The sequence below is a fragment of the Phalangium opilio genome, unplaced genomic scaffold (assembly GCF_054372755.1).
Source record: "Phalangium opilio isolate 3A_F unplaced genomic scaffold, DU_Popi_V2 ptg000360l_1, whole genome shotgun sequence".
Taxonomy (NCBI): Eukaryota; Metazoa; Arthropoda; class Arachnida; order Opiliones; family Phalangiidae; genus Phalangium; species Phalangium opilio.
This window is the reverse complement of record NW_028324230.1, coordinates 1,495,056-1,516,280: the sequence shown is the minus strand read 5'-3', so window position 1 is coordinate 1,516,280 and position 21,225 is coordinate 1,495,056. Positions and strand designations below refer to the sequence as shown.

Below are 21,225 nucleotides of genomic sequence, written 5' to 3'. Positions count from 1 at the left end.
CAATACCTGACGACCATATAATTTTTGGGCTTCCGTGGCGCAATGGTTAGCACGCTCAGCTGTTATTCAAAAGGTTGGTGATTCGAGCCCACCCGGGAGCGGTGTTGTGAGGTCTCAGGTGTAGTGTAAAAAGTCATAGCTTTTCCACAATACCTGACAACCATTTAATTTCTGAGCTTCCGTGGCTCAATGGTTAGCGCGTTCGGCTGTTAACCAATAGGTTGGTGGTTCGAGCCCACCCGGGAGCGGTGTTGTGGGATCTCAAATGTCACGTATAAAGCCAAAGTTTTTCCACAATACCTGACGACCAAATAATTTTTGGGCTTCCGTGGCGCCATGGTTAGCGCGCTCCGCTGTTATTCAAAATGTTGGTGGTTCGAGCCCATTCGGGAGCGGTGTTGTGAGGTCTCAAATGTAACGTTTAAATTCAGAGTTTTTCCACAATACCTGACGACCATATAATTTTTGGGCTTCCGTGGCGCAATGGTTAGCGCGCTCCGCTGTTATTCAAAAGGTTGGTGGTTCGAGCCCAACCGGGAGCGGTGTTGTGGGATCTCAAATGTAACGTTTAAATTCAGAGTTTTTCCACAATACCTGACGAACATGTAATTTTTGGGCTTCCGTGGCTCAATGGTTAGCGCGTTTGGCTGTTAACCAATAGGTTGGTGGTTCGAGCCCACCCGGGAGCGGTGTTGTGGGGTCTTAGATGTAGCGTAAAAAGTCAAAACTTTTCCACAATACGTGACAACCATTTAGTTTCTGAGCTTCCGTGGCTCAATGGTTAGCGCGTTCGGCTGTTAACCAACAGGTTGGTTGTTCAAGCCCACCCGGGAGAGGTGTTGTGGGATCTCAAATGTCACGAATAGAGCCATAGTTTTTCCACAATACCTGACGACCATATAATTTTTGGGCTTCCGTGGCGCAATGGTTAGCACGCTCAGCTGTTATTCAAAAGGCTGGTGATTCGAGCCCACCCGGGAGCGGTGTTGTGAGGTCTCAGGTGTAGCGTAAAAAGTCATAGCTTTTCCACAATACCTGACAACCATTTAATTTCTGAGCTTCCGTGGCTCAATGGTTAGCGCGTTCGGCTGGTAACCAATAGGTTGGTGGTTCGAGCCCACCCGGGAGCGGTGTTGTGGGATCACAAATGTCAGGTATAAAGCCAAAGTTTTTCCACAATACCTGACGACCATATAATTTTTGGGCTTCCATGGCGCAATGGTTAGCGCGCTCCGCTGTTATTCAAAAGGTTGGTGGTTCGAGCCCACCCGGGAGCGGTGTTGTGAGGTCTCAGATTTAGCGTAAAAAGTCATAGCTTTTCCACAATACCTGACAACCATTTAATTTCTGAGCTTCCGTGGCTCAATGGTTAGCGCGTTCGGCTGTTAACCAATAGGTTGGTGGTTCGAGCCCACCCGGGAGCGGTGTTGTGGGATCTCAAATGTCACGTATAAAGCCAAAGTTTTTCCACAATACCTGACGACCAAATAATTTTTGGGCTTCCGTGGCGCAATGGTTAGCGCGCTCCGCTGTTATTCAAAATGTTGGTGGTTCGAGCCCATTCGGGAGCGGTGTTGTGAGGTCTCAAATGTAACGTTTAAATTCAGAGTTTTTCCACAATACCTGACGACCATATAATTTTTGGGCTTCCGTGGCGCAATGGTTAGCGCGCTCCGCTGTTATTCAAAAGGTTGGTGGTTCGAGCCCAACCGGGAGCGGTGTTGTGGGATCTCAAATGTAACGTTTAAATTCAGAGTTTTTCCACAATACCTGACGAACATGTAATTTTTGGGCTTCCGTGGCTCAATGGTTAGCGCGTTTGGCTGTTAACCAATAGGTTGGTGGTTCGAGCCCACCCGGGAGCGGTGTTGTGGGGTCTTAGATGTAGCGTAAAAAGTCAAAACTTTTCCACAATACGTGACAACCATTTAGTTTCTGAGCTTCCGTGGCTCAATGGTTAGCGCGTTCGGCTGTTAACCAATAGGTTGGTTGTTCAAGCCCACCCGGGAGAGGTGTTGTGGGATCTCAAATGTCACGAATAGAGCCATAGTTTTTCCACAATACCTGACGACCATATAATTTTTGGGCTTCCGTGGCGCAATGGTTAGCACGCTCAGCTGTTATTCAAAAGGCTGGTGATTCGAGCCCACCCGGGAGCGGTGTTGTGAGGTCTCAGGTGTAGCGTAAAAAGTCATAGCTTTTCCACAATACCTGACAACCATTTAATTTCTGAGCTTCCGTGGCTCAATGGTTAGCGCGTTCGGCTGGTAACCAATAGGTTGGTGGTTCGAGCCCACCCGGGAGCGGTGTTGTGGGATCACAAATGTCAGGTATAAAGCCAAAGTTTTTCCACAATACCTGACGACCATATAATTTTTGGGCTTCCATGGCGCAATGGTTAGCGCGCTCCGCTGTTATTCAAAAGGTTGGTGGTTCGAGCCCACCCGGGAGCGGTGTTGTGAGGTCTCAGATTTAGCGTAAAAAGTCATAGCTTTTCCACAATACCTGACAACCATTTAATTTCTGAGCTTCCGTGGCTCAATGGTTAGCGCGTTCGGCTGTTAACCAATAGGTTGGTGGTTCGAGCCCACCCGGGAGCGGTGTTGTGGGATCTCAAATGTCACGTATAAAGCCAAAGTTTTTCCACAATACCTGACGACCAAATAATTTTTGGGCTTCCGTGGCGCAATGGTTAGCGCGCTCCGCTGTTATTCAAAATGTTGGTGGTTCGAGCCCATTCGGGAGCGGTGTTGTGAGGTCTCAAATGTAACGTTTAAATTCAGAGTTTTTCCACAATACCTGACGACCATATAATTTTTGGGCTTCCGTGGCGCAATGGTTAGCGCGCTCCGCTGTTATTCAAAAGGTTGGTGGTTCGAGCCCAACCGGGAGCGGTGTTGTGGGGTCTTAGATGTAGCGTAAAAAGCCAAAACTTTTCCACAATACGTGACAACCATTTAGTTTCTGAGCTTCCGTGGCTCAATGGTTAGCGCGTTCGGCTGTTAACCAATAGGTTGGTTGTTCAAGCCCACCCGGGAGAGGTGTTGTGGGATCTCAAATGTCACGTATAGAGCCATAGTTTTTCCACAATACCTGACGACCATATAATTTTTGGGCTTCCGTGGCGCAATGGTTAGCACGCTCAGCTGTTATTCAAAAGGTTGGTGATTCGAGCCCACCCGGGAGCGGTGTTGTGAGGTCTCAGGTGTAGTGTAAAAAGTCATAGCTTTTCCACAATACCTGACAACCATTTAATTTCTGAGCTTCCGTGGCTCAATGGTTAGCGCGTTCGGCTGTTAACCAATAGGTTGGTGGTTCGAGCCCACCCGGGAGCGGTGTTGTGGGATCTCAAATGTCACGTATAAAGCCAAAGTTTTTCCACAATACCTGACGACCAAATAATTTTTGGGCTTCCGTGGCGCCATGGTTAGCGCGCTCCGCTGTTATTCAAAATGTTGGTGGTTCGAGCCCATTCGGGAGCGGTGTTGTGAGGTCTCAAATGTAACGTTTAAATTCAGAGTTTTTCCACAATACCTGACGACCATATAATTTTTGGGCTTCCGTGGCGCAATGGTTAGCGCGCTCCGCTGTTATTCAAAAGGTTGGTGGTTCGAGCCCAACCGGGAGCGGTGTTGTGGGATCTCAAATGTAACGTTTAAATTCAGAGTTTTTCCACAATACCTGACGAACATGTAATTTTTGGGCTTCCGTGGCTCAATGGTTAGCGCGTTTGGCTGTTAACCAATAGGTTGGTGGTTCGAGCCCACCCGGGAGCGGTGTTGTGGGGTCTTAGATGTAGCGTAAAAAGTCAAAACTTTTCCACAATACGTGACAACCATTTAGTTTCTGAGCTTCCGTGGCTCAATGGTTAGCGCGTTCGGCTGTTAACCAACAGGTTGGTTGTTCAAGCCCACCCGGGAGAGGTGTTGTGGGATCTCAAATGTCACGAATAGAGCCATAGTTTTTCCACAATACCTGACGACCATATAATTTTTGGGCTTCCGTGGCGCAATGGTTAGCACGCTCAGCTGTTATTCAAAAGGCTGGTGATTCGAGCCCACCCGGGAGCGGTGTTGTGAGGTCTCAGGTGTAGCGTAAAAAGTCATAGCTTTTCCACAATACCTGACAACCATTTAATTTCTGAGCTTCCGTGGCTCAATGGTTAGCGCGTTCGGCTGGTAACCAATAGGTTGGTGGTTCGAGCCCACCCGGGAGCGGTGTTGTGGGATCACAAATGTCAGGTATAAAGCCAAAGTTTTTCCACAATACCTGACGACCATATAATTTTTGGGCTTCCATGGCGCAATGGTTAGCGCGCTCCGCTGTTATTCAAAAGGTTGGTGGTTCGAGCCCACCCGGGAGCGGTGTTGTGAGGTCTCAGATTTAGCGTAAAAAGTCATAGCTTTTCCACAATACCTGACAACCATTTAATTTCTGAGCTTCCGTGGCTCAATGGTTAGCGCGTTCGGCTGTTAACCAATAGGTTGGTGGTTCGAGCCCACCCGGGAGCGGTGTTGTGGGATCTCAAATGTCACGTATAAAGCCAAAGTTTTTCCACAATACCTGACGACCAAATAATTTTTGGGCTTCCGTGGCGCAATGGTTAGCGCGCTCCGCTGTTATTCAAAATGTTGGTGGTTCGAGCCCATTCGGGAGCGGTGTTGTGAGGTCTCAAATGTAACGTTTAAATTCAGAGTTTTTCCACAATACCTGACGACCATATAATTTTTGGGCTTCCGTGGCGCAATGGTTAGCGCGCTCCGCTGTTATTCAAAAGGTTGGTGGTTCGAGCCCAACCGGGAGCGGTGTTGTGGGATCTCAAATGTAACGTTTAAATTCAGAGTTTTTCCACAATACCTGACGAACATGTAATTTTTGGGCTTCCGTGGCTCAATGGTTAGCGCGTTTGGCTGTTAACCAATAGGTTGGTGGTTCGAGCCCACCCGGGAGCGGTGTTGTGGGGTCTTAGATGTAGCGTAAAAAGTCAAAACTTTTCCACAATACGTGACAACCATTTAGTTTCTGAGCTTCCGTGGCTCAATGGTTAGCGCGTTCGGCTGTTAACCAATAGGTTGGTTGTTCAAGCCCACCCGGGAGAGGTGTTGTGGGATCTCAAATGTCACGAATAGAGCCATAGTTTTTCCACAATACCTGACGACCATATAATTTTTGGGCTTCCGTGGCGCAATGGTTAGCACGCTCAGCTGTTATTCAAAAGGCTGGTGATTCGAGCCCACCCGGGAGCGGTGTTGTGAGGTCTCAGGTGTAGCGTAAAAAGTCATAGCTTTTCCACAATACCTGACAACCATTTAATTTCTGAGCTTCCGTGGCTCAATGGTTAGCGCGTTCGGCTGGTAACCAATAGGTTGGTGGTTCGAGCCCACCCGGGAGCGGTGTTGTGGGATCACAAATGTCAGGTATAAAGCCAAAGTTTTTCCACAATACCTGACGACCATATAATTTTTGGGCTTCCATGGCGCAATGGTTAGCGCGCTCCGCTGTTATTCAAAAGGTTGGTGGTTCGAGCCCACCCGGGAGCGGTGTTGTGAGGTCTCAGATTTAGCGTAAAAAGTCATAGCTTTTCCACAATACCTGACAACCATTTAATTTCTGAGCTTCCGTGGCTCAATGGTTAGCGCGTTCGGCTGTTAACCAATAGGTTGGTGGTTCGAGCCCACCCGGGAGCGGTGTTGTGGGATCTCAAATGTCACGTATAAAGCCAAAGTTTTTCCACAATACCTGACGACCAAATAATTTTTGGGCTTCCGTGGCGCAATGGTTAGCGCGCTCCGCTGTTATTCAAAATGTTGGTGGTTCGAGCCCATTCGGGAGCGGTGTTGTGAGGTCTCAAATGTAACGTTTAAATTCAGAGTTTTTCCACAATACCTGACGACCATATAATTTTTGGGCTTCCGTGGCGCAATGGTTAGCGCGCTCCGCTGTTATTCAAAAGGTTGGTGGTTCGAGCCCAACCGGGAGCGGTGTTGTGGGATCTCAAATGTAACGTTTAAATTCAGAGTTTTTCCACAATACCTGACGAACATGTAATTTTTGGGCTTCCGTGGCTCAATGGTTAGCGCGTTTGGCTGTTAACCAATAGGTTGGTGGTTCGAGCCCACCCGGGAGCGGTGTTGTGGGGTCTTAGATGTAGCGTAAAAAGTCAAAACTTTTCCACAATACGTGACAACCATTTAGTTTCTGAGCTTCCGTGGCTCAATGGTTAGCGCGTTCGGCTGTTAACCAATAGGTTGGTTGTTCAAGCCCACCCGGGAGAGGTGTTGTGGGATCTCAAATGTCACGAATAGAGCCATAGTTTTTCCACAATACCTGACGACCATATAATTTTTGGGCTTCCGTGGCGCAATGGTTAGCACGCTCAGCTGTTATTCAAAAGGCTGGTGATTCGAGCCCACCCGGGAGCGGTGTTGTGAGGTCTCAGGTGTAGCGTAAAAAGTCATAGCTTTTCCACAATACCTGACAACCATTTAATTTCTGAGCTTCCGTGGCTCAATGGTTAGCGCGTTCGGCTGGTAACCAATAGGTTGGTGGTTCGAGCCCACCCGGGAGCGGTGTTGTGGGATCACAAATGTCACGTATAAAGCCAAAGTTTTTCCACAATACCTGACGACCATATAATTTTTGGGCTTCCATGGCGCAATGGTTAGCGCGCTCCGCTGTTATTCAAAAGGTTGGTGGTTCGAGCCCACCCGGGAGCGGTGTTGTGAGGTCTCAGATTTAGCGTAAAAAGTCATAGCTTTTCCACAATACCTGACAACCATTTAATTTCTGAGCTTCCGTGGCTCAATGGTTAGCGCGTTCGGCTGGTAACCAATAGGTTGGTGGTTCGAGCCCACCCGGGAGCGGTGTTGTGGGATCACAAATGTCAGGTATAAAGCCAAAGTTTTTCCACAATACCTGACGACCATATAATTTTTGGGCTTCCATGGCGCAATGGTTAGCGCGCTCCGCTGTTATTCAAAAGGTTGGTGGTTCGAGCCCACCCGGGAGCGGTGTTGTGAGGTCTCAGATTTAGCGTAAAAAGTCATAGCTTTTCCACAATACCTGACAACCATTTAATTTCTGAGCTTCCGTGGCTCAATGGTTAGCGCGTTCGGCTGTTAACCAATAGGTTGGTGGTTCGAGCCCACCCGGGAGCGGTGTTGTGGGATCTCAAATGTCACGTATAAAGCCAAAGTTTTTCCACAATACCTGACGACCAAATAATTTTTGGGCTTCCGTGGCGCAATGGTTAGCACGCTCAGCTGTTATTCAAAAGGCTGGTGATTCGAGCCCACCCGGGAGCGGTGTTGTGAGGTCTCAGGTGTAGCGTAAAAAGTCATAGCTTTTCCACAATACCTGACAACCATTTAATTTCTGAGCTTCCGTGGCTCAATGGTTAGCGCGTTCGGCTGGTAACCAATAGGTTGGTGGTTCGAGCCCACCCGGGAGCGGTGTTGTGGGATCACAAATGTCACGTATAAAGCCAAAGTTTTTCCACAATACCTGACGACCATATAATTTTTGGGCTTCCATGGCGCAATGGTTAGCGCGCTCCGCTGTTATTCAAAAGGTTGGTGGTTCGAGCCCACCCGGGAGCGGTGTTGTGAGGTCTCAGATTTAGCGTAAAAAGTCATAGCTTTTCCACAATACCTGACAACCATTTAATTTCTGAGCTTCCGTGGCTCAATGGTTAGCGCGTTCGGCTGTTAACCAATAGGTTGGTGGTTCGAGCCCACCCGGGAGCGGTGTTGTGGGATCTCAAATGTCACGTATAAAGCCAAAGTTTTTCCACAATACCTGACGACCAAATAATTTTTGGGCTTCCGTGGCGCAATGGTTAGCACGCTCAGCTGTTATTCAAAAGGCTGGTGATTCGAGCCCACCCGGGAGCGGTGTTGTGAGGTCTCAGGTGTAGCGTAAAAAGGCATAGCTTTTCCACAATACCTGACAACCATTTAATTTCTGAGCTTCCGTGGCTCAATGGTTAGCGCGTTCGGCTGGTAACCAATAGGTTGGTGGTTCGAGCCCACCCGGGAGCGGTGTTGTGGGATCACAAATGTCACGTATAAAGCCAAAGTTTTTCCACAATACCTGACGACCATATAATTTTTGGGCTTCCATGGCGCAATGGTTAGCGCGCTCCGCTGTTATTCAAAAGGTTGGTGGTTCGAGCCCACCCGGGAGCGGTGTTGTGAGGTCTCAGATTTAGCGTAAAAAGTCATAGCTTTTCCACAATACCTGACAACCATTTAATTTCTGAGCTTCCGTGGCTCAATGGTTAGCGCGTTCGGCTGTTAACCAATAGGTTGGTGGTTCGAGCCCACCCGGGAGCGGTGTTGTGGGATCTCAAATGTCACGTATAAAGCCAAAGTTTTTCCACAATACCTGACGACCAAATAATTTTTGGGCTTCCGTGGCGCAATGGTTAGCGCGCTCCGCTGTTATTCAAAATGTTGGTGGTTCGAGCCCATTCGGGAGCGGTGTTGTGAGGTCTCAAATGTAACGTTTAAATTCAGAGTTTTTCCACAATACCTGACGACCATATAATTTTTGGGCTTCCGTGGCGCAATGGTTAGCGTGCTCCGCTGTTATTCAAAAGGTTGGTGGTTCGAGCCCAACCGGGAGCGGTGTTGTGGGATCTCAAATGTAACGTTTAAATTCAGAGTTTTTCCACAATACCTGACGAACATGTAATTTTTGGGCTTCCGTGGCTCAATGGTTAGCGCGTTCGGCTGTTAACCGAAAGGTTGGTGGTTAGAGCCCACCCGGGAGAGGTGTTGTGGGGTTTTAGATGTAGCGTTAAAAGTCAAAACTTTTCCACAATACATGACAACCATTTAGTTTCTGAGCTTCCGTGGCTCAATGGTTAGCGCGTTCGGCTATTAGCCAATAGGTTGGTGGTTCGAGCCCACTCGGGAGAGGTGTTGTGGGATCTCAAATGTCACGTATAAAGCCATAGTTTTTCCACAATACCTGACGACCATATAATTTTTGGGCTTCCGTGGCGCAATGGTTAGCGCGCTCCGCTGTTATTCAAAAGGTTGGTGGTTCGAGCCCACCCGGGAGCGGTGTTGTGGGATCTCAAATGTCACGTATAAAGCCAAAGTTTTTCCACAATACCTGACGACCAAATAATTTTTGGGCTTCCGTGGCGCAATGGTTAGCGCGCTCCGCTGTTATTCAAAAGGTTGGTGGTTCGAGCCAACAACCTTTCGGTTAACAGCCGAACGCGCTAACCATTGAGCCACGGAAACTCAGAAATTAAATGATCGGCAGGTATTGTGGAAAAACTTTGACTTTTTATGTTACATCTGAGACCTCACAACACCGCTCCCGTATGGGCTCGAACCAACAACATTTCGGTTAACAGCCGAACGCGCTAACTATTGCGCCACGGAAGCCCAAAAATTAAATGGTCTTCAGGTATTATGGAAAAACTTTGACTTTTTACGTTATTTATCACAAAACACACCAACGTTTCCGGGTGGGCTCGAACTAGCAATCTTTCGGTTAACAGCCGAACGCGCTAACCATTGTGCCACGGAAGTTTAGAAAACTGATTGTCGTCAGGTATTGTAGAAAAACTTTGACTTTTTACGTTACATCTGAGACAACACGACACCGCTCCCGGGTGGGCTCGAACCACCAACCTTTTGATAAACAGCTGAACGCGCTAACCATTGCGCCACGGAAGCCCAAAAATTAAATGGTCGTCAGGTATTATGGAAAAACTTTGACTTTTTACGTTATTTATACCAAAACACACCAACGTTCCCGGGTGGGCTCGAACTAGCAATCTTTCGGTTAACAGCCGAACGCGCTAACCATTGTGCCACGGAAGTTTTGAAAATGAATTGTCGTCAGTATTGTAGAAAAACTTTGACTTTTTATGTTACATCTGAGGCCTCACAACTCCGCTCCTGGGTGGGCTCGAACCACCAACCTTTCGGTTAACAGCCGAACGCGCTAACCATTGAGCCACGGAAGCCCAAAAATTAAATGGTCTTCAGGTATTATGGAAAAACTTTGACTTTTTACGTTATTTATCACAAAACACACCAACGTTCCCGGGTGGGCTCGAGCTAGCAATCTTTCGGTTAACAGCCGAAAGCGCTAACCATTGTGCCACGGAAGTTTTGAAAATAAATTATCGTCAGGTATTGTGGAAAAACTTTGACTTTTTATGTTACATCTGAGACCAAACAACACCGCTCCCGGTTGGACTCGAACCACCAACCTTTTGATTAACAGCTGAACGCGCTAACTAAAGCGCGCACGGAAGCCCAAAAATTAAATGGTCTTCAGGTATTATGGAAAGACTTTGACTTTTTACGTTATTTATCACAAAACACACCAACGTTCCCGGGTGGGCTCGAACTAGCCATCTTTCGGTTAACAGCCGAACGTGCTAACCATTGTGCCACGGAAGTTTAGAAAATAAATTGTCGTCAGGTATTGTAGAAAAACTTTGACTTTTTACGTTACATCTGACACAACACAGCACCGCTCCCGGATGGGCTCGAACCACCAACCTCTCGGTTAACAGCCGAAAGCGCTAACCATTGAGCCACGGAAACTCAGAAATTAAATGATCGGCAGGTATTGTGGAAAAACTTTGACTTCTTATGTTACATCTGAGACCTCACAACTCTGCTCCCGGTTGGGCTGAACCACCAACCTTTTTACTAACAGCTGAACGCGATAACCATTGCGCCACGGAAGTCAAAAATTAAATGGTCTTCAGGTATTATGGAAAAACTTTGACTTTTTACGTTATTTATCACAAAACACACCAACGTTCCCGGGTGGGCTCGAGCTAGCAATCTTTCGGTTAACAGCCGAAAGCGCTAACCATTGTGCCACGGAAGTTTTGAAAATAAATTATCGTCAGGTATTGTGGAAAAACTTTGACTTTTTATGTTACATCTGAGACCAAACAACTCCGCTCCCGGTTGGACTCGAACCACCAACCTTTTGATTAACAGCTGAACGCGCTAACTAAAGCGCGCACGGAAGCCCAAAAATTAAATGGTCTTCAGGTTTTATGGAAAAACTTTGACTTTTTACGTTATTTATCACAAAACACACCAACGTTCCCGGGTGGGCTCGAACTAGCCATCTTTCGGTTAACAGCCGAACGTGCTAACCATTGTGCCACGGAAGTTTAGAAAATAAATTGTCGTCAGGTATTGTAGAAAAACTTTGACTTTTTACGTTACATCTGACACAACACAGCACCGCTCCCGGATGGGCTCGAACCACCAACCTCTCGGTTAACAGCCGAAAGCGCTAACCATTGAGCCACGGAAACTCAGAAATTAAATGATCGGCAGGTATTGTGGAAAAACTTTGACTTCTTATGTTACATCTGAGACCTCACAACTCTGCTCCCGGTTGGGCTGAACCACCAACCTTTTTACTAACAGCTGAACGCGATAACCATTGCGCCACGGAAGTCAAAAATTAAATGGTCTTCAGGTATTATGGAAAAACTTTGACTTTTTACGTTATTTATCACAAAACACACCAACGTTCCCGGGTGGGCTCGAACTAGCAATCTTTTGGTTAACAGCCGAACGCGCTAACCATTGTGTCACGGTAGTTTTGAAAATAAATTGTCGTCAGTATTGTAGAAAAACTTTGACTTTTTATATTACATTTGAGGCCTCACAACTCCGCTCCAGGGTGGGCTCGAACCACCAACCTTTCGGTTAACAGCCGAACGCGCTAACCATTGAGCCACGGAAACTCAGAAATTAAATGATCGGCAGGTATTGTGGAAAAACTTTGACTTTTTATGTTACATCTGAGACCTCACAACACCGCTCCCGTATGGGCTCGAACCAACAACCTTTCGGTTAACAGCCGAACGCGCTAACCATTGCGCCACGGAAGCCCAAAAATGAAATGATCGGCAGGTATTGTGGAAAAACTTTGACTTTTTATGTTACTTCTGAGACCTCACAACACCGCTCCCGTATGGGCTCGAACCAACAACCTTTCGGTTAACAGCCGAACGCGCTAACCATTGCGCCACGGAAGCCCAAAAATTAAATGGTCGTCAGGTATTGTGGAAAAACTTTGGATTTATACGTTACATTTGTGATTCCACAACACCGCTCCCGGGTGGGCTCGAACCACCAACCTATTGGTTAACAGCCGAACGCGCTAACCATTGTGACACGGAAGCCCAAAAATTAAATGGTCGTCAGGTATTATGGAAAAACTTTGACTTTTTACGTTATTTATACCAAAACACAATAACGTTCCCGGGTGGGCTCGAACTAGCAATCTTTCGGTTAACAGCCGAACGCGCTAACCATTGTGCCACGGAAGTTTTGAAAATAAATTATCGTCAGGTATTGTGGAAAAACTTTGACTTTTTATGTTACATCTGAGACCTCACAACTCTGCTCCCGTTTGGGCTGAACCACCAACCTTTTTACTAACAGCTGAACGCGCTAACCATTGCGCCACGGAAGTCAAAAATTAAATGGTCTTCAGGTATTGTAGAAAAACTTTGACTTTTTACGTTACATCTGACGCACCACAGCACCGTTCCCGGGTGGGCTCGAACCACCAACCTTTTGATTAGCAGCTGAACGCGCTAACCATTGCGCCACGTAAGCCCAAAAATTCAATGGTCGTCAGGAATTATGGAAAAACTTTGACTTTTTACGTTATTTATACCAAAACACACCAACGTTCCCGAGTGGGCTCGAACTAGCAATCTTTCGGTTAAACGGCGAACGTGCTAACCATTGTGCCACGGAAGTTTAGAAAATAAATTGTCGTCAGGTATTGTAGAAAAACTTTGACTTTTTACGTTACATCTGACACAACACAGCACCGCTCCCGGATGGGCTCGAACCACCAACCTCTCGGTTAACAGCCGAAAGCGCTAACCATTGAGCCACGGAAACTCAGAAATTAAATGATCGGCAGGTATTGTGGAAAAACTTTGACTTCTTATGTTACATCTGAGACCTAACAACTCTGCTCCCGGTTGGGCTGAACCACCAACCTTTTTACTATCAGCTGAACGCGATAACCATTGCGCCACGGAAGTCAAAAATTAAATGGTCTTCAGGTATTATGGAAAAACTTTGACTTTTTACGTTATTTATCACAAAACACACCAACGTTCCCGGGTGGGCTCGAACTAGCAATCTTTCGGTTAACAGCCGAACGCGCTAACCATTGTGTCACGGTAGTTTTGAAAATAAATTGTCGTCAGTATTGTAGAAAAACTTTGACTTTTTACGTTACATCTGACGCACCACAGCACCGTTCCCGGGTGGGCTCGAACCACCAACCTTTTGATTAGCAGCTGAACGCGCTAACCATTGCGCCACGTAAGCCCAAAAATTCAATGGTCCTCAGGAATTATGGAAAAATTTTGAATTTTTACGTTATTTATACCAAAACACACCAACGTTCCCGAGTGGGCTCGAACTAGCAATCTTTCGGTTAAACGGCGAACGCGCTAACCATTGTGCCATGGAAGTTTAGAAAATAAATTGTCGTCAGGTATTGTAGAAAAACTTTGACTTTTACGTTACATCTGACACAACACAACACCGCTCCCGGGTGGGCTCGAACCACCAACCTTTCGGTTAACAGCCGAACGCGCTAATCATTGCGCCACGGAAGCCCAAAAATTAAATGGTCGTCAAGTATTATGGAAAAACTTTGACTTTTTACGTTATTTATACCAAAACACACCAACGTTCCCGGGTGGGCTCGAACTAGTAATCTTTCGGTTAACAGCCGGACGCGCTAACCATTGTGCCACGGAAGTTTAGAAAAAAATTCTCGTCAGGTATTCTAGAAAAACCTTGACTTTTTACGTTACATCTGAGACAACACAACACCGCTCCCGGGTGGGCTCGAACCACCAACCTTTCGGTTAACAGCCGAACGCACTAACCATTGAGCCACGGAAACTCAGAAATTAAACGATCGGCAGGTATTGTGGAAAAACTTTGACTTTTTATGTTACATCTGAGGCCTCGCAACTCCGCTCCCGGGTGGGCTCGAACCACCAAACTTTCGGTTAACAGCCGAACGCGCTTACCATTGAGCCACGGAAACTCAGAAATTAAATGATCGGCAGGTATTGTGGAAAAACTTTGACTTTTTATGTTACTTCTGAGACCTCACAACTCCGCTCCCGGTTGGGCTCGAACCACCAACCTTTTGATTAACAGCTGAACGCGCTAACTATTGCGCCACGGAAGCCCAAAAATTAAATGGTCTTCAGGTATTATGGAAAAACTTTGACTTTTTACGTTATTTATCACAAAACACACCAACGTTCCCGGGTGGGCTCGAACTAGCAATCTTTCGGTTAACAGCCGAACGCGCTAACCATTGTGCCACGGAAGTTTAGAAAATTGATTGTCGTCAGGTATTGTAGAAAAACTTTGACTTTTTACGTTTCATCTGAGACAACACGACACCGCTCCCGGGTGGGCTCGAACCACCAACCTTTTGATAAAAAGCTGAACGCGCTAACCATTGCGCCACGGAAGCCCAAAAATTAAATGGTCGTCAGGTATTATGGAAAAACTTTGACTTTTTACGTTATTTATACCAAAACACACCAACGTTCCCGGGTGGGCTCGAACTAGCAATCTTTCGGTTAACAGCCGAACGCGCTAACCATTGTGCCACGGAAGTTTTGAAAATAAATTGTCGTCAGTATTGTAGAAAAACTTTGACTTTTTACGTTATTTATACCAAAACACACCAACGTTCCCGGGTGGGCTCGAACTAGCAATCTTTCGGTTAACAGCCGAACGCGCTAACCATTGTGCCTCGGAAGTTTTGAAAATAAATTGTCGTCAGTATTGTAGAAAAACTTTGACTTTTTATGTTACATCTGAGGCCTCGCAACTCCGCTCCCGGGTCTGCTCGAACCACCAACCTTTCGGTTAACAGCCGAACGCGCTAACCATTGAGCCACGGAAACTCAGAAATTAAATGATCGGCAGGTATTGTGGAAAAACTTTGACTTTTTATGTTACTTCTGAGACCTCACAACTCCGCTCCCGGTTGGGCTCGAACCACCAACCTTTTGATTAACAGCTGAACGCGCTAACTATTGCGCCACGGAAGCCCAAAAATTAAATGGTCTTCAGGTATTATGGAAAAACTTTGACTTTTTACGTTATTTATCACAAAACACACCAACGTTCCCGGGTGGGCTCGAACTAGCAATCTTTCGGTTAACAGCCGAACGCGCTAACCATTGTGCCACGGAAGTTTAGAAAATTGATTGTCGTCAGGTATTGTAGAAAAACTTTGACTTTTTACGTTTCCTCTGAGACAACACGACACCGCTCCCGGGTGGGCTCGAACCACCAACCTTTTGATAAACAGCTGAACGCGCTAACCATTGCGCCACGGAAGCCCAAAAATTAAATGGTCGTCAGGTATTATGGAAAAACTTTGACTTTTTACCTTATTTATACCAAAACACACCAACGTTCCCGGGTGGGCTCGAACTAGCAATCTTTCGGTTAACAGCCGAACGCGCTAACCATTGTGCCACGGAAGTTTTGAAAATAAATTGTCGTCAGTATTGTAGAAAAACTTTGACTTTTTACGTTATTTATACCAAAACACACCAACGTTCCCGGGTGGGCTCGAACTAGCAATCTTTCGGTTAACAGCCGAACGCGCTAACCATTGTGCCACGGAAGTTTTGAAAATAAATTGTCGTCAGTATTGTAGAAAAACTTTTTATGTTACATCTCAGGCCTCGCAACTCCGCTCCCGGGTCTGCTCGAACCACCAACCTTTCGGTTAACAGCCGAACGCGCTAACCATTGAGCCACGGAAACTCAGAAATTAAATGATCGGCAGGTATTGTGGAAAAACTTTGACTTTTTATGTTACTTCTGAGACCTCACAACTCCGCTCCCGGTTGGGCTCGAACCAACAACCTTTTGATTAACAGCTGAACGCGCTAACTATTGCGCCACGGAAGCCCAAAAATTAAATGGTCTTCAGGTATTATGGAAAAACTTTGACTTTTTACGTTATTTATCACAAAACACACCAACGTTCCCGGGTGGGCTCGAACTAGCAATCTTTCGGTTAACAGCCGAACGCGCTAACCATTGTGCCACGGAAGTTTAGAAAGTTGATTGTCGTCAGGTATTGTAGAAAAACTTTGACTTTTTACGTTTCATCTGAGACAACACGACACCGCTCCCGGGTGGGCTCGAACCACCAACCTTTTGATAAAGAGCTGAACGCGCTAACCATTGCCCCACGGAAGCCCAAAAATTAAATGGTCGTCAGGTATTATGGAAAAACTTTGACTTTTTACGTTATTTATACCAAAACACACCAACGTTCCCGGGTGGGCTCGAACTAGCAATCTTTCGGTTAACAGCCGAACGCGCTAACCATTGTGCCACGGAAGTTTTGAAAATAAATTGTCGTCAGTATTGTAGAAAAACTTTGACTTTTTATGTTACATCTGAGGCCTCACAACTCCGCTCCTGGGTGGGCTCGAACCACCAACCTTTCGGTTGACAGCCGAACGCGCTAACCATTGAGCCACGGAAACTCAGAAATTAAATGATCGGCAGGTATTTTGGAAAAACTTTGACTTTTTATGTTACTTCTGAGACCTCACAATGTTGAATCCGGCGATCCACAACAAGCCTGGTCATTTAGACTTAAATAATAATTGAAGTAATGGTTTTCCCCACTGGGGTTTTCCCAGGACCTGTTTTCCCATAAGCAGAAGCTATGGGTTTTTATGGTCCAAATTTAGTTAGATATAGCTTAGTTAAAGTTAAGGTTAAGTTAAGATTTACTTATAGTGAATACTTATGTTTGATATGTTTTATATGTAAAGACTTTTAAGAATAACATTGTACTATAAACCAAAATAAGAACTGTCGTAGAGCACGGCTTGTAATTGCTAAGAAATACTGTCCTATTGTAAAGGCTATAGTAATGCATTTGAAAGGATCGACGGATGGTTTTTGTTACTAGTGTGTTAAAAGGCCCTCTGGCCCTGTAAAGTCATAAAACTTAGGAGTGACGAATTATGGGTAGCGCTCGCTTGGTAACAATAATAGGGGTAAAAACTTGAACTTTGTGTAAAAACTAGCAAAAGCAAAGCATGAGTAGAACGTATTGGACTCTTGATGGAGAAAGAGCGCTTGTTACCATCGGGCAATATAGATCGCAAACCGACTCTGCCGAGAGAGGTTGTAAAAGAAAGACTTAGAAACTTTAGTTAAACGGACGTGTTTTCAAGGAAAATTATTGTAATGATATCTTGATTTAAGTATGATTTGATAAGACAATACAGTAATTAAAGAAAATATTGATGATTGCATTTGGAGCTTCTTCGTTATTGAAATAAAGACATACACATAAGTTAGGGATTTAGATCGGTGTTTCAGTCCGCCGATGTGATATCAGGAATTATCACAAACTCTTATGTTGGGATGGAAGTCGCAACATAAAATGGTGCCGAAACCCGGGATTAATTACGCGCCCGGGACTAATTACGTGCTCGGGATAAATTACGTTCTCGGGAAAAATTACGTCAATTGGACAATTATGTGAAAAATGTTTCGCATCGACGTTTCACGGCCAGAAAAGCATATTTTGAGTATTTCTTAACTATTTTCAAATATAACCACTGAAGCCGTTATTTTTGTACATTTTACTTTAATTCAAGCAAATGTAACGAAATTCAATCAAAAAACTGTTAAAATTCAATTTTCAATAAGAAATCGTAGTCACGGATTTTGTATCTTGAAGAAAAAAAACATGCGATTTTTTCGGTACATTTTTGAATGCATTTTTTTCTGGACAAATTTTTTACCGAATTCAGCTTAATTCTCTATAAAATACTCCTTAAAAGTGATTTCATCTCGATTGAACAATAAATAAAAATGTACCTCGATTTTTAATAACATTTTCAAAATCGACGTTTCACGGCCGGAAAAGCATATTTTGAGTATTTCTTAACTATTTTCAAATATAGCCACTGAAGCCGTTATTTTTGTACTTTTTGCTTTAATTCAAGCAAATGTAACGATAGTCATTCAAAAAACTGTTAAAATTCAATTTTCAACAAGAAATCGTTTTCACGGATTTTGTATCTTGAAGAAAAAAAACATGCGATTTTTTCGGTACATTTTTGAATGCATTTTTTTCTGGACAAATTTTTGACCGAATTCAGCTTAATTCTCTATAAAATACTCCTTAAAAGTGATTTCATCTCGATTGAACAATAAATAAAAATGTACCTCGATTTTTAATAACATTTTCAAAATCGACGTTTCACGGCCAGAGAAGCATATTTTGAGTATTTCTTCACTATTTTCAAATTTAACCACTGAAACCATAATTTTTGTACTTTTTGCTTTAATTCAAGCAAATGTAACGATATTCATTCAAAAAACTGTTAAAATTCAATTTTCAACAAGAAATCGTTGTCACGGATTTTGTATCTTGAAGAAAAAAAACATGCGATTTTTTCGGTACATTTTTAAATGCATTTTTTTCTGGACAAATTTTTGACCGAATTCAGCTTAATTCTCTATAAAATACTCCTTAAAAGTGATTTCATCTCGATTGAACAATAAATAAAAATGTACTTCGATTTTTAATAACATTTTCAAAGTCGACGTTTCACGGCCAGAAAAGCATATTTTGAGTATTTCTTAACTATTTTCAAATATAACCACTGAAGCCGTTATTTTTGTACATTTTACTTTAATTCAAGCAAATGTAACGACATTCAATCAAAAAACTGTTAAAATTCAATTTTCAATAAGAAATCGTAGTCACGGATTTTGTATCTTGAAGAAAAAAAACATGCGATTTTTTCGGTACATTTTTGAATGCATTTTTTTCTGGACAAATTTTTTACCGAATTCAGCTTAATTCTCTATAAAATACTCCTTAAAAGTGATTTCATCTCGATTGAACAATAAATAAAAATGTACCTCGATTTTTAATAACATTTTCAAAATCGACGTTTCACGGCCAGAAAAGCATATTTTGAGTATTTCTTAACTATTTTCAAATATAGCCACTGAAGCCGTTATTTTTGTACTTTTTGCTTTAATTCAAGCAAATGTAACGATAGTCATTCAAAAAACTGTTAAAATTCAATTTTCAACAAGAAATCGTTTTCACGGATTTTGTATCTTGAAGAAAAAAAACATGCGATTTTTTCGGTACATTTTTGAATGCATTTTTTTCTGGACAAATTTTTGACCGAATTCAGCTTAATTCTCTATAAAATACTCCTTAAAAGTGATTTCATCTCGATTGAACAATAAATAAAAATGTACCTCGATTTTTAATAACATTTTCAAAATCGACGTTTCACGGCCAGAGAAGCATATTTTGAGTATTTCTTCACTATTTTCAAATTTAACCACTGAAACCATAATTTTTGTACTTTTTGCTTTAATTCAAGCAAATGTAACGATATTCATTCAAAAAACTGTTAAAATTCAATTTTCAACAAGAAATCGTTGTCACGGATTTTGTATCTTGAAGAAAAAAAACATGCGATTTTTTCGGTACATTTTTAAATGCATTTTTTTCTGGACAAATTTTTGACCGAATTCAGCTTAATTCTCTATAAAATACTCCTTAAAAGTGATTTCATCTCGATTGAACAATAAATAAAAATGTACTTCGATTTTTAATAACATTTTCAAAATCGACGTTTCACGGCCAGAAAAGCATATTTTGAGTATTTCTTAACTATTTTCAAATATAACCACTGAAGCCGTTATTTTTGTACATTTTACTTTAATTCAAGCAAATGTAACGACATTCAATCAAAAAACTGTTAAAATTCAATTTTCAATAAGAAATCGTAGTCACGGATTTTGTATCTTGAAGAAAAAAAACATGCGATTTTTTCGGTACATTTTTGAATGCATTTTTTTCTGGACAAATTTTTTACCGAATTCAGCTTAATTCTCTATAAAATACTCCTTAAAAGTGATTTCATCTCGATTGAACAATAAATAAAAATGTACCTCGATTTTTAATAACATTTTCAAAATCGACGTTTCACGGCCAGAAAAGCATATTTTGAGTATTTCTTAACTATTTTCAAATATAGCCACTGAAGCCGTTATTTTTGTACTTTTTGCTTTAATTCAAGCAAATGTAACGATAGTCATTCAAAAAAATGTTAAAATTCAATTTTCAACAAGAAATCGTTTTCACGGATTTTGTATCTTGAAGAAAAAAAACATGCGATTTTTTCGGTACATTTTTGAATGCATTTTTTTCTGGACAAATTTTTGACCGAATTCAGCTTAATTCTCTATAAAATACTCCTTAAAAGTGATTTCATCTCGATTGAACAATAAATAAAAATGTACCTCGATTTTTAATAACATTTTCAAAATCGACGTTTCACGGCCAGAGAAGCATATTTTGAGTATTTCTTCACTATTTTCAAATTTAACCACTGAAACCATAATTTTTGTACTTTTTGCTTTAATTCAAGCAAATGTAACGATATTCATTCAAAAAACTGTTAAAATTCAATTTTCAACAAGAAATCGTTGTCACGGATTTTGTATCTTGAAGAAAAAAAACATGCGATTTTTTCGGTACATTTTTAAATGCATTTTTTTCTGGACAAATTTTTGACCGAATTCAGCTTAATTCTCTATAAAATACTCCTTAAAAGTGATTTCATCTCGATTGAACAATAAATAAAAATGTACCTCGATTTTTAATAACATTTTCAAAATCGACGTTTCACGGCCAGAAAAGCATATTTTGAGTATTTCTTAACTATTTTCAAATATAACCACTGAAGCCGTTATTTTTGTACATTTTACTTTAATTCAAGCAAATATAACGACATTCAATCAAAAAACTGTTAAAATTCAATTTTCAATAAGAAATCGTAGTCACGGATTTTGTATCTTGAAGAAAAAAAACATGCGATTTTTTCGGTACATTTTTGAATGCATTTTTTTCTTGACAAATTTTTTACCGAATTCAGCTTAATTCTCTATAAAATACTCCTTAAAAGTGATTTCATCTCGATTGAACAATAAATAAAAATGTACCTCGATTTTTAATAACATTTTCAAAATCGACGTTTCACGGCCAGAAAAGCATATTTTGAGTATTTCTTAACTATTTTCAAATATAGCCACTGAAGCCGTTATTTTTGTACTTTTTGCTTTAATTCAAGCA

At 42.7% G+C, this 21,225-nt stretch overlaps 9 non-coding genes across 9 annotated transcripts; 8 read left to right on the top strand and 1 right to left on the bottom strand.

Moving 5' to 3' along the window:
• Positions 1–1,057: 1,057 nt before the first annotated feature.
• TRNAT-GGU (transfer RNA threonine (anticodon GGU)) lies at positions 1,058–1,130 on the top strand. The gene has a single exon. It is a non-coding gene; the product is annotated as a tRNA-Thr (tRNA).
• Positions 1,131–2,233: 1,103 nt separating this feature from the next.
• TRNAT-GGU (transfer RNA threonine (anticodon GGU)) lies at positions 2,234–2,306 on the top strand. The gene has a single exon. It is a non-coding gene; the product is annotated as a tRNA-Thr (tRNA).
• A 1,838-nt stretch (positions 2,307–4,144) lies between these two features.
• On the top strand, positions 4,145–4,217 carry TRNAT-GGU (transfer RNA threonine (anticodon GGU)). The gene has a single exon. It is a non-coding gene; the product is annotated as a tRNA-Thr (tRNA).
• Positions 4,218–5,320: 1,103 nt separating this feature from the next.
• On the top strand, positions 5,321–5,393 carry TRNAT-GGU (transfer RNA threonine (anticodon GGU)). Its single transcript has one exon. It is a non-coding gene; the product is annotated as a tRNA-Thr (tRNA).
• A 1,103-nt stretch (positions 5,394–6,496) lies between these two features.
• Positions 6,497–6,569, top strand: TRNAT-GGU (transfer RNA threonine (anticodon GGU)). The gene has a single exon. It is a non-coding gene; the product is annotated as a tRNA-Thr (tRNA).
• A 221-nt stretch (positions 6,570–6,790) lies between these two features.
• Positions 6,791–6,863, top strand: TRNAT-GGU (transfer RNA threonine (anticodon GGU)). The gene has a single exon. It is a non-coding gene; the product is annotated as a tRNA-Thr (tRNA).
• A 515-nt stretch (positions 6,864–7,378) lies between these two features.
• On the top strand, positions 7,379–7,451 carry TRNAT-GGU (transfer RNA threonine (anticodon GGU)). The gene has a single exon. It is a non-coding gene; the product is annotated as a tRNA-Thr (tRNA).
• Positions 7,452–7,966: 515 nt separating this feature from the next.
• On the top strand, positions 7,967–8,039 carry TRNAT-GGU (transfer RNA threonine (anticodon GGU)). The gene has a single exon. It is a non-coding gene; the product is annotated as a tRNA-Thr (tRNA).
• Positions 8,040–16,509: 8,470 nt separating this feature from the next.
• On the bottom strand, positions 16,510–16,582 carry TRNAD-GUC (transfer RNA aspartic acid (anticodon GUC)). Its single transcript has one exon. It is a non-coding gene; the product is annotated as a tRNA-Asp (tRNA).
• Between the last annotated feature and the right edge of the window lie 4,643 nt (positions 16,583–21,225).